Consider the following 10,977-nt stretch of genomic DNA (forward strand, 5'->3'; position numbering starts at 1 on the left):
TGATGTTGTAAAGCTGATGAAACACGGCAGGTTATAGTGCGCTGGCCACGTAGTACAGATGGCGGATGAGCGACCGGCAAAGATAATATTTAGCAGAAAACCGGGGCCGACGACTTCGAGGCTGACCTCGCACGCACTGGATGTGTGCTGTCGACGAGGATGCCAAAGTAGCGGGTGTAAGGGAAGACTGGAGAGGATCAGCTCGTGACCGAGTTTTGTGGAGGCATATTCTGGATTCGGCCTAGGATCTCAACGATCTGTCGCCATGAAAGTAGAAGTAAGAACTACGCTTCATCATGGGACTCCCCATTGAACACTGTCCTGCTATCTATCATTTGAAGAAAATCGGCAAAACCCCAACCGACAATTGACGCTTTTGCAACGCTTAACCCATGGGCGTAGCCAGAAGTTCAAATAGAGGGGGCGAGTTCTTCAAAATTTCAGAAGTAAAAAATGGTATTTTGAAAAATAGAAATAAATACTAGTACTTAGTGATCAACACTAAATTTCATTTATTTATTAACACTTAACTAAACTAAACTGTAATTTAATCTACACTAAACCTACCGTAGAATAATAACAATAACAATGTCGTTAATTGAAAACCATCTTCTTTGTATCATCCGCAAATCGCTCCAGCGCTAAAACAGTATATTTTTCGCGATTGTTGCTAACCATCTCTGCCGTGGGCTGGCATTTTGACGTACCCAAGCGCAAAATTTTCAAATACCATTTTTTTACGGATTACTATAGTATGGGCAGTCTACTTCAAAATGCTTGTTGCCGTTTTCAAAAATATTGAAAATTAGCCGAGAAATATCAAAAATAAGAAGTGACGTTAGCGCCATTTTGCCAAACGGGCTGGATTTCTTCGGAAACGTTCCTTTACTGCTTTGATGATTGCTGGAGTCCGAACACTTCGTTCTTTACCCGGCTTCCTTCTGGGAACAACCGTATCTATATCCTTGAAATACTTGATGGTCCTGTAGACGAATAATCTGCTTGATTCCAGATGTGACAGCTTCCTTCTAATCCCGATGTTAGTCAATCCTTGCAGGTGCAAGACCCTTATTTGATCTCTATTTGAATCCATTGAAATTTTCTCGAGAGCGGAACTGAAAACTGACTGTATTTATTACGTATAAACAGTCAACACGTCACTCTTCCAAAACATGCTCAGATTTTTGTCATGCTGTGACAGAAAATACAACGAGGGGCATTCGAATACGTGTATCACTTCTATATTGAGCCGAGGTGACTCGTGTTGTTCTGTTTTTTTGACACATACTTCGCAGCCTACTATTGATTAGTGTACAGGACAATTGCGGGGCTAACCGAGCAGGAGAAAATATCATTATAATATCACAACCAAATATTGGAAATACACCTCATTTTGATCTTAATATGGTTTGCATAGTTGGTAAAATAACAAAAAATAATACCAAAATATTATTCCTCTAAGACTATATGAATAACAAAGCTTGATATTTCAATAACAAACCAAGAATTTGCATTAAAAATCACGAAAATGATTGATTCAGGTATTTTCAAATTATTGAACACTGAATGCATAACTGATATATTATAATTGATCAATAACGAACAATTTTCACTCAACAACTTACTTTTAAAGAGATATTTTGAAATCAACTCAAATATCTCATTGAAGGCATAGTGAGATATGATATCAAAATTTAAAGATATTTTCATTTATGCATGTTTGAAACGTGAATATCTTTCGAATAACACAATAAGTCCTCATAGCTAAATATGTTATTGATGAGTTATGATTTTGTTATGCTCTCTTACGAACCTACTACAGTTTTCTCCCAAGCCGGAAAAAAGAACGACTGGCTTGTTAAACAAGCATTGTGCATCGACACCAGCTAGAAGGTCGTATGCCTATTTGGTTTAACAAATGTTTGATTCAATTTTCAATTCGCTTTAATGATTTTCAAATGGTTGAAACTCTACCCAGTTAACAGAATACTTTAAGTACCAATCGGAAATAATAAATCTGCGAAAGTCACACATTCTCCAGATATATGAGCCGTTGCGGAACAGAGTGGTCTATGTGCCATCGAGCAAATTTTTCAGGAGAAGTAATTTTCTAAAAATCGCTGAATAAAACTCTCTTCAACGGATTCTTTCAAACCAAATGTTCTTATATAAAGTTTATGAAGTGGTTTCACATGGGAATACATGAAATTAACAGTTTCTTTGCGAAATAAGTGATTTTGTCTTACCAACGTACATAAACCACTCTGACTTCATATATATTTCACTGGAATCCTCGAATCGTTTCGGAATAGAGTGGTCTATGTACACAAGTTAAAGACAAAGAAAATGACGGTAACTCGTATAAAACAGCTGGTGTCACATGTTACATGAAAGACATAGCAAGTCAAATTTAACATGTCACGTGTAACATTACATGTAACACAACATGTTACATATTACATGATGTTTCACATGTTACATTTTTCGTTTTACATTACGTGTAACATATCACAAATCACGTGTGACATGTTACAGGACATTAACATGTTACTTATCACATGTAATATGTTACATGATAGTAATTCACCGATATAAAGGGTGTCCACGATGAAATTGCCACACACAAAATTGATTCGGGAACGATTTCCCGGGAATTGCCTTTTCCCGAGATTCCCGGATCCCGGGAATAGGAATATTGATTCCCGGGATCCCGGGATTGCCGAGCTCCTCGGAACGTTTTCCATACAATATTGCAATAAAACTAAATATCGTATCAAAACACGAAACTTACGTCGTAGAAGTGTAGAGCAGCTTCATAGTGTGCATTATACGAAGCAAATATTTGCTTAAAACGACGATCAATATTTGCTTGCCGTGTAATATCAAATTATTTGCTTAATTTATTTGTCAAAAATATATGCTGTCTTATTCAGTACCCGTGAATCAATGCGACCAGAAATAAATAAATTAATAAAACTCAGTCAGTGTAACTTGGGTCGTGGCCGCGATTTCACATTAATTACGAAGGCATTCAAATGCTCTAAAATATGGATGCCAAACATGCTTTATCTTAAACAAACTAAAAGTATTGGACTCTTAAGTTTCTAATGAAATGTAGCAAGAACTGGAATCGGTTATTTAGAAGTATTTTAGAAATCAGACACCAGCTGTGATTCAGCGATTTTAAGCAAAGTTTTACAGAAGGGAACTACAATATTTGGGCCTAACGAACAATTGTCGGCGGAACTGAGGCGATTGATGGATTGTTCATGAATTTCTGGGGTGAACTTGAATAAATTTTGTTCTTCAATTCATAATTAAATTGTAAACGATTGTTTGAAACTTTTTATAAAAAAACTTTATTTGAAACTCATTTTTACTAAGGAAGCCAACTACGCGGTTGTGATTTTTGGTGTTGTACGGAATACTTTTTCCTTCACTTCTGGGCTTCCGATCGGTGGTTTGGATCGTTCCTCGAACCACTTAATCACTCGCGACACCGTGGAATTCGCGATTCCCAACGTTTTAGCGATGGTACGATGCGAGAGATCCTTGTTCTCGTGATGAATGCGCAAGATTTTATCACGCGCGAGCTGTTCTTTCGACTCCATTTCCGCGAGTTTTGATCACAGGACTTTAAAACTTGCAGGATGTAAATAATGCACTATGAACTAAATCCACCCAAATTTTAATTAAATTCTACCCAACGGTTGAAAAGTTAGAGCAATTTCATGGTGTGGCAATTCCATCGTGGACACCTATTAAGTACATAGACCACTCTGTTCCGAAACAGAATGGCCATGCGGTTTCTACAAAAAAAAATCATTTTCGAAAAAAACATGGTCTTTAGACCACTCTGTTCCGCTTTATTACATTGGCTCTTATTACAAGGTACCAATCTGGGTCCTGTTTCTCTCAATACTTTGCAAAAAATTGCAAATAAAATCAAGGCAGTAGATTTTTTTGACAATTGTTTAGAGAGTCCAGCAGTTGAATGATTGAATGAATGATTTACGAATGAACAAATCCCGACTCAGGAGAGACTATTATTTTCAGTAGGATCGTAGCGCTAACTCTGCAATTGTCCGTGTCATTAGTTTGCTGTAAAGTGTATGTCTAAACTATAGAAATGTCAAATGTAAGTTATTGTCTAATCCAGGAGTTCCCAGATCTTTTACTCGGCTTAGCACTTTTTCAAACTAAAGTTTTTGTCAGAGTATCTGCATTGTTGAGTGAATGAGCAACACCTTCATTTCTCACATTAACTCATGTTTACATTAACGTTGGATTAGTATTGTCATTACCGCGGAGCACTTGCAGAAGCTTCACTGGGCTTGATTTGGGAAACTTTTGGCCTAATCGATCTAGTTATCCTAGAGTTCAAGCTACCACGAGGTATCAATGTTTGCGTAGGTTGAAGTGAAAATGTTTTGATGTGTTTAAGTTTTTTTCTGGTTTCTAAAAAGTAATCAACAGACTTCAGGTGTGATTATCAGTGCCCGGTGTGGATGATTGCGAATTCTGTTCCACCACAATAGCTACTCACACACGAGCCACGACATTTCGTCAAAAATCTGTTTAAAATCAAAAACTGTCACCGCAGATAAACTGAACATCCGCGTCCCGGTGACACTTCAGCGTCGCACACTGACAGGTGAGGCATTTCGTCCGTTCTGAAATTTATGTCTTCGAATTAGAGACACCTACCTCGCACCGGACAGAGGCCGGGAGCAATCCCTTCTTCCTCGCTTTACATCGAGGAGGCGACATTCATCATCGAGCTGCAATGCTATTTTTCACTAACCCTCACGGAAAGTGTCAACAAAATTCATCTTGTCGCTCTGGGTAGGTGTTTGACTTGCGCGTGCATGCGTGTGTGGGATGCCACCTCGAAGTTCGCATGTGCAGCACACCGCTTAGGGCACGGACGCCTCCGCAGGAACCTTATCATCCGTGGCAGTAGCAGCAGTGCAAGTGGTAAGTTTTTCCAGCCGCTGCATTGCAAACGTAATGTGTGCAGCATGTACACAGCAGCGCTACCCGATCATGTCTGATCAGCAAATCTACGCGGGAGTTGAGATCTTGTTCGGTACCACCACTAAAGTGGAAGAGAACGATACAGCAGGAGCAACAAAAACATTACAAGTTGCTTAGGGATCCCAATGACATAGGAGAATTTTTAGACATTAAATGTTGAACATATTGATGATATGATCATGATCAGAGAATTGTTTATAACTGTCGTGATTTTGGGTTCAATAAAATTTTACGACCATCCCTCATAATCACGCGGGTTCGCAGTACACATCTGCTGAGAGATTTCCCCAGTCGCAACATCATGCCTCCGCTACCAGAAAAAAACGGAGCAAAAATCCTCAACACGAGAGCATTTCTAAAATCCTTCAGCACGCATTTGCTTACTAGGGTTGAGTATTTACGTTTCCCAAATGTTTTCAGTTGCTTAATGTTTTCAGTTGCTTCATCGGTCGCTGATTTATCCAATATCCAAAGTCAAATCATGCTGTTCACCCTACAGTGTTGGTTTATGAAGCACCATGGCCGGTGCGAACATGCCGAAGGGAAACAAAGAAAAATTCGAAAGGAGATCGTGTTAGATCGAGCAACGATCGCGTTAATCCGCGTGCGCACATACAAATGTTAAATTTTTGGTAGTATTTATGTGAGTGCGCGTGTTGTAGTTTCTTTGCGCCGCATATTCTGCGAATGGAGCCGCTTCGCGCATGTCACATTCCGAGATGCCGGTAGTGTCAAATCACGGACCAAACGCCAGTCCGTCGTAGCGTTCTAGGTGGGATAAACGGTTGTTATGTTATATGGATAGTGTAACAGAACGAATCGCGGTCGTTCGCACGGTGGGATTTGAAAAAAAAAAAACAAACAAACAGTGATTATAATACTTTATCAAAGTTTGAAACGTTCGTAATCAAAATCATAACTCACAACTGACAATTAATTCGTAACCAGAATCATAGCAATTCGATTGAAAACTGTCCGAGGAAGTGGGGTCAATACGAACAAAATAAACGGCTTGTACAGCAGAATCATTTCTCTGGATATATTGATTATTTCTAACTTCAAAGAAAATTCAAAATTTTTTTCAACATTTTTATTTCATTTTTTTTTTTTGAAAATGTTATTTTCGACAAAATTTTAAAAGCACACAAAAAGGATGTTCTAATCTATTCAAAAACAGCTTTAAGATTTCAAGGAGAGTAATTTTAATTTGGTCATCAATGCTGAAAACTAGAAATTGTAGTTTTGATCTTCATAGATCTGAACGAAACTTCGCTGAGCTGTTCACTATTAAATAATATATCCAAATCAATATTCTTAAATTTCGAATGCTTACGAAGGGGGAGAGAGGAATACAAAACAATGATACGTAAGATTAAAAAATACAAATTAGATTTGTAGGGAGAGCGGAAAAATGCAAAATCTTACTAAGCTTTATTATGGGTGGAGGGGAGTCAAAAATTTCGAAAAAGTTCTTACGTAATTTGTGGATGACGCTCTAGGAATTTTAATACAAACATAAAACATGGTGAACTGGGATGGTACAGTGCAATAGCACATTAACTGATTTCTCTTGAACAAAATGAATCATTCTAATGAACCATCCTAATGAAATATCTTATATATTTTTTAGAACTTCCGTAACACAGCTCTACACACATTTCAACTCTAATTGATGACGCTCTTTTAAACACATTTTTGATTCAAATATTTTTTTTTGCATTGTGCATATTGCAAACAAATCATGATCCCAAATTAGGCTCAGAATCGCCGAAAAACCCTTCTTAAGGCCAAAGAAAATGATCTCAAATTAAGCTCGGAATGGCCGAAACTCCCTTCCGAAGGCCGGAAAACGCCAAAAAAGGAAATGACCCAAAAAAAAAATGAAGGTCAGAAAAGGCCCAAAATAGAGAATGATCCCAAATTAGGCCTAAAATCGCCGAAAACACATTCTAAAGGTAAGAAAAGGTCAAAAAAGAAAATGATACTAAATTATGGTTAGAATGGCCAAAAACCCCTAACAGCCAGAAAACGCCAAAAAGAAAATGACCCCAAATTAAGCTCAAAATGGCCAGAAAAAGCCAAAATAGAAAATGATCTCAAATTAAGCCCAGAATCACCGAAAGCCCATTCAAAAGGTCAGAAAAGAAAATGATCCCAAATTAGGCTCAGAATGCCCCAAAATTCCCTTCTGAAGGCCAGAAAACATCAAAAAAAAAATGAATTAAACTCAGAATGGCCGAGAATCTAAAGGTCTGAAGAGGCCAAAAAAAGAAAATGATCCCAAATTAGGCTCAGAGCGACCGAAACCCCCTTCTGAAGGCCAGAAAGAGAACGAAATAGAAAATGATCCAAATTTAGTTTAGAAGGATTACAGATACACTAAAGTCACTTTTTACGCAGGGGATACGTGCCGCGTAAAAAACGCGTAAATTCCGGAAATCGCGTAAAAAACCGCATAATTTCCGGAATCCGCGTAAGAAAACCCGCGTAAACTCTGCAATCCGAGTGAAGAGAAACCGAAATCCGCGCTAAAAAAAAACCGCGTAAATTCCGGAATCCACGTGAAAAACCGCGTAAAAAGCGACTTTAATGTATTAATTTTGAGTTTGATTCTACACCCAATTCAAAAACGAAAATGTGCGTTAAAATCGAGGTATTACTCTAATCCGATTCAGTATCACCCATAAGTTTCAGATTTTTGAAAAAATAATGATAAAATGAGAAATACTTATTTATATTTATATTATATTTTCGTAAGGTGTATATTTTCATTAAATTTTAATAACGAAAATTTACAGTCCTATTCCGAGAGAAGCCACAATTGCTCCATTCTGTATCGGAATTCGACCTTCTATTTATTTTACACAGACTTTGCTAGCCAACTGTTAGTAGTGTACAGGACAATTGCAGAGCTAGCGCTACGATCCTACTGACACTATACAGTCTCTCCCGAACCGGGATTCGAACATATTTTTATTTATTCGAAAACAAAAAATTTATGTAATATAAATACAAACCGACCTGTACTTCAATCGTAAATGTCTCAATTCCACTCGAAGTTATTGAAGTTTTTAATAAAAATATATACCTTTTTCATTTGTTCTGTAGTAAACATGAAAAATATCCCTTGGTTTCAATTTTGAGGGGCACATTTAACTTTATACATGGAGAAATTTTTAGAAATATGTTATGTTTTATAATTGAGTAAATTCAATTTGAAAACGTGACAAAAATTACACTGGGGTCGCTTTTTACGCGGTTGATTCTACCACATTTAAAAGATTAGATTAGATATACTTATACTAAACTTATTTGATACCGCGTACGAATCGTCTTCCGAATCGAGTAGAAATAATCCGCGTTTTTTGTAAAAATATCCTGTTTGAAAAAACGCATGAAAACGACCCGCGTAAAAAGCGACCCCAGTGTACAATAATTTTATATTTTTACATTTGATTTCTATTTTTTTTTAACGAGAAATCATTAGTTTGAATTAGACACAGAAAATCGATCAACTGGTTCAGAAGATTTTTTGAAGATATATCGACCCCTTAATGCTAGAACTAGATAACTCGAAATTTGTCGGTTTTGAGTCAAGTATGGCATCATATTTATCGCGTCGAGCTCTATAACATATCCAAAACTCGTTGAAATACGATTACAAGAAAAAGTGTTATTCATCAATTACTCTGTGCTACAGCGATTTAGAACTTCTGAAGTGACCTACCGTAGGTTGTAGGTCTTGTTGAGTGTAACATTCGCTCATACGAGAAATTTTCCAAACACCTCCAAAATCTGAAGTTATAGTCAAAATGCGGTTTTTTGGACCCCAGGGCATACATTTTTTTAACTCAGTCATTTCTCAACCGATTATCTCAGCCCCCCGATAAGATATCAAGGATATTTTCCATGTAAATTTTCGTCTTGATTCCCGCTTTGCAATAAAAATTTCAGCTCTTGATCAAAAATTTTTTTTATTTGTGTTTTGAAAGGTTTTATCTGAAAATTATGAGAAAAAATCACTTTTTTGTGATGTTCCATGGGCTCTGTGAGTCAAATAATTGAATGCGATGCTGACCAAACCATGCAAAATATTCAACAACAACCCCACAAAAATAAAAAAATATATGGAAAAATGTAGGAATCGAACAGATTTGAAAAAAGTGCAAAAGAGTGGGATTGTAGCTTAAAAAAGTCATTTTTTCATAAATCACGTTTGGGCAACCTGAAAACAATTTTTTAGAAAGTCGAAATGTTCTACAAAAATGCTATAAATAACCTCATCTTTCAATTTAGGGCTGAGCGCCTTGACTTTTTCAACATTGATTTTTATGGGACAGCCTAGTGACCAGTTACCATAAAAATCGGTGTTGATATACAGTCGGGTTTTTTTTACGCGGGATGTTTTCTTCAATAACTCAAAAACGGTTCGAAATATCGACCTCATTCCAGTCACGTTTTCCGGTTTAGGGTAAAGTAATCAAATATCAGTTTTCAAAAAAAATCACAATTTTATTTACTGAAAACTTGTAATATTGCATTTTGGCTTTAGACTGATCAATTTTTCGATATTATTTTTTGGAAAAGCGCTTCATCATATACAACAACTTTGTAGAAGAAAGGTTTTATCTTGAACATCGTACTACCACAAAATAAATTGTTCTTCTTAACAAAATCCTTTTGTATCCTAAAATCGTATGCGCACATCTTCTTGGTTGTTTTCTGGGCACAAACTCACTTCGGAGCTGGACCGGATTCAGGTGCTGGGGGGGCCGGGGCAGATATTTTGTGGGGCCCTCTTTTCTTAAAAAAATAGAGGTAAAAAAATTTCAAATTTTGAAATGATTCTACGCTTCGCTGAAAGGTGACGAGCAAAAAATAAAAAAAGGTCTCCACTTTATCTTCACGTCTGGGCCAGGATTAGGGGGCCCCTCGTATCGGAAGGCCCGGGGCATTTGCTCCATTTGCCCCCCCCTTAAATCTGGGCCTGTTTCGAAGAAAAAAAAATCAACCATTCGTAATCTACATCCTTACAATTAAATACGAAGACGAACTGAATTTTAATCGAAAATACCGTACAAAAAATTCAAATATAAGTCAGACATTTCAGTTGGTTGATCAGTTCAATAGTTCTTAAAACGTGAGCAATCATATCAGAGAGTATAACTAATAGCATCTTACATAAAATACGCAAATAAATATTTCGTGCGATTTAGTTTGGATAATTAGTTGTGTGGTTTTTTAGTTCGTAAGGAAATTTTTGAGATTTTGTTGGTCTATAAAGAAACCAATTAATTGTTAGAAATTGTGAAAATAATGGGTTGGAAACGTTTTGTTTCATTGAAAACTTTCAATCATTCTACGGGTTCAATCGGAAATATTTGGATATGTTTTCACGATTTTGAAACTGCTGGTGATGATCCAAAAAAGATTGTCATTCGTGATCTACATAGATCCTTATTATTAAATACGAAGACGAATTGTGTTTGATAGATCAGTATACCCACTTATTGGATTTCCTTATCATCGATGCAATAAAAAGAGCAATGAAGGTATAATGATGCACGATGCTCTACATGAACTGAGAGAGATATTTAGTTGCGCGGTCGGAGTTTAGAATATTATAGGTACGGTAATCGGTTCAATAATTCTGAAATTTCCTGTTCACATTTGGAGTTCCAATCAACACCGTTTAAAACGTATGGCCAGCTTTGAAGAGCATGAATAACTTACATCATAATGTGTATCATGTACATTCGCTACAAAGCATCGTGACGTTTGTACAGAACTGTGAATTCAATTTATACGAATGATCCAAGGTAACCTTGGAATTGAATGAAATAGCTCTCCATTGGAACGTATGAGAAATTGAATTTTCCATTATTTTCAACTTTTCTAGTACCTGCATTTTCCGAACCTTTTTTTGCGAGTAAACCCGAT

Source organism: Wyeomyia smithii, chromosome 2, assembly GCF_029784165.1.
Source record: "Wyeomyia smithii strain HCP4-BCI-WySm-NY-G18 chromosome 2, ASM2978416v1, whole genome shotgun sequence".
NCBI lineage: Eukaryota > Metazoa > Arthropoda > Insecta > Diptera > Culicidae > Wyeomyia > Wyeomyia smithii.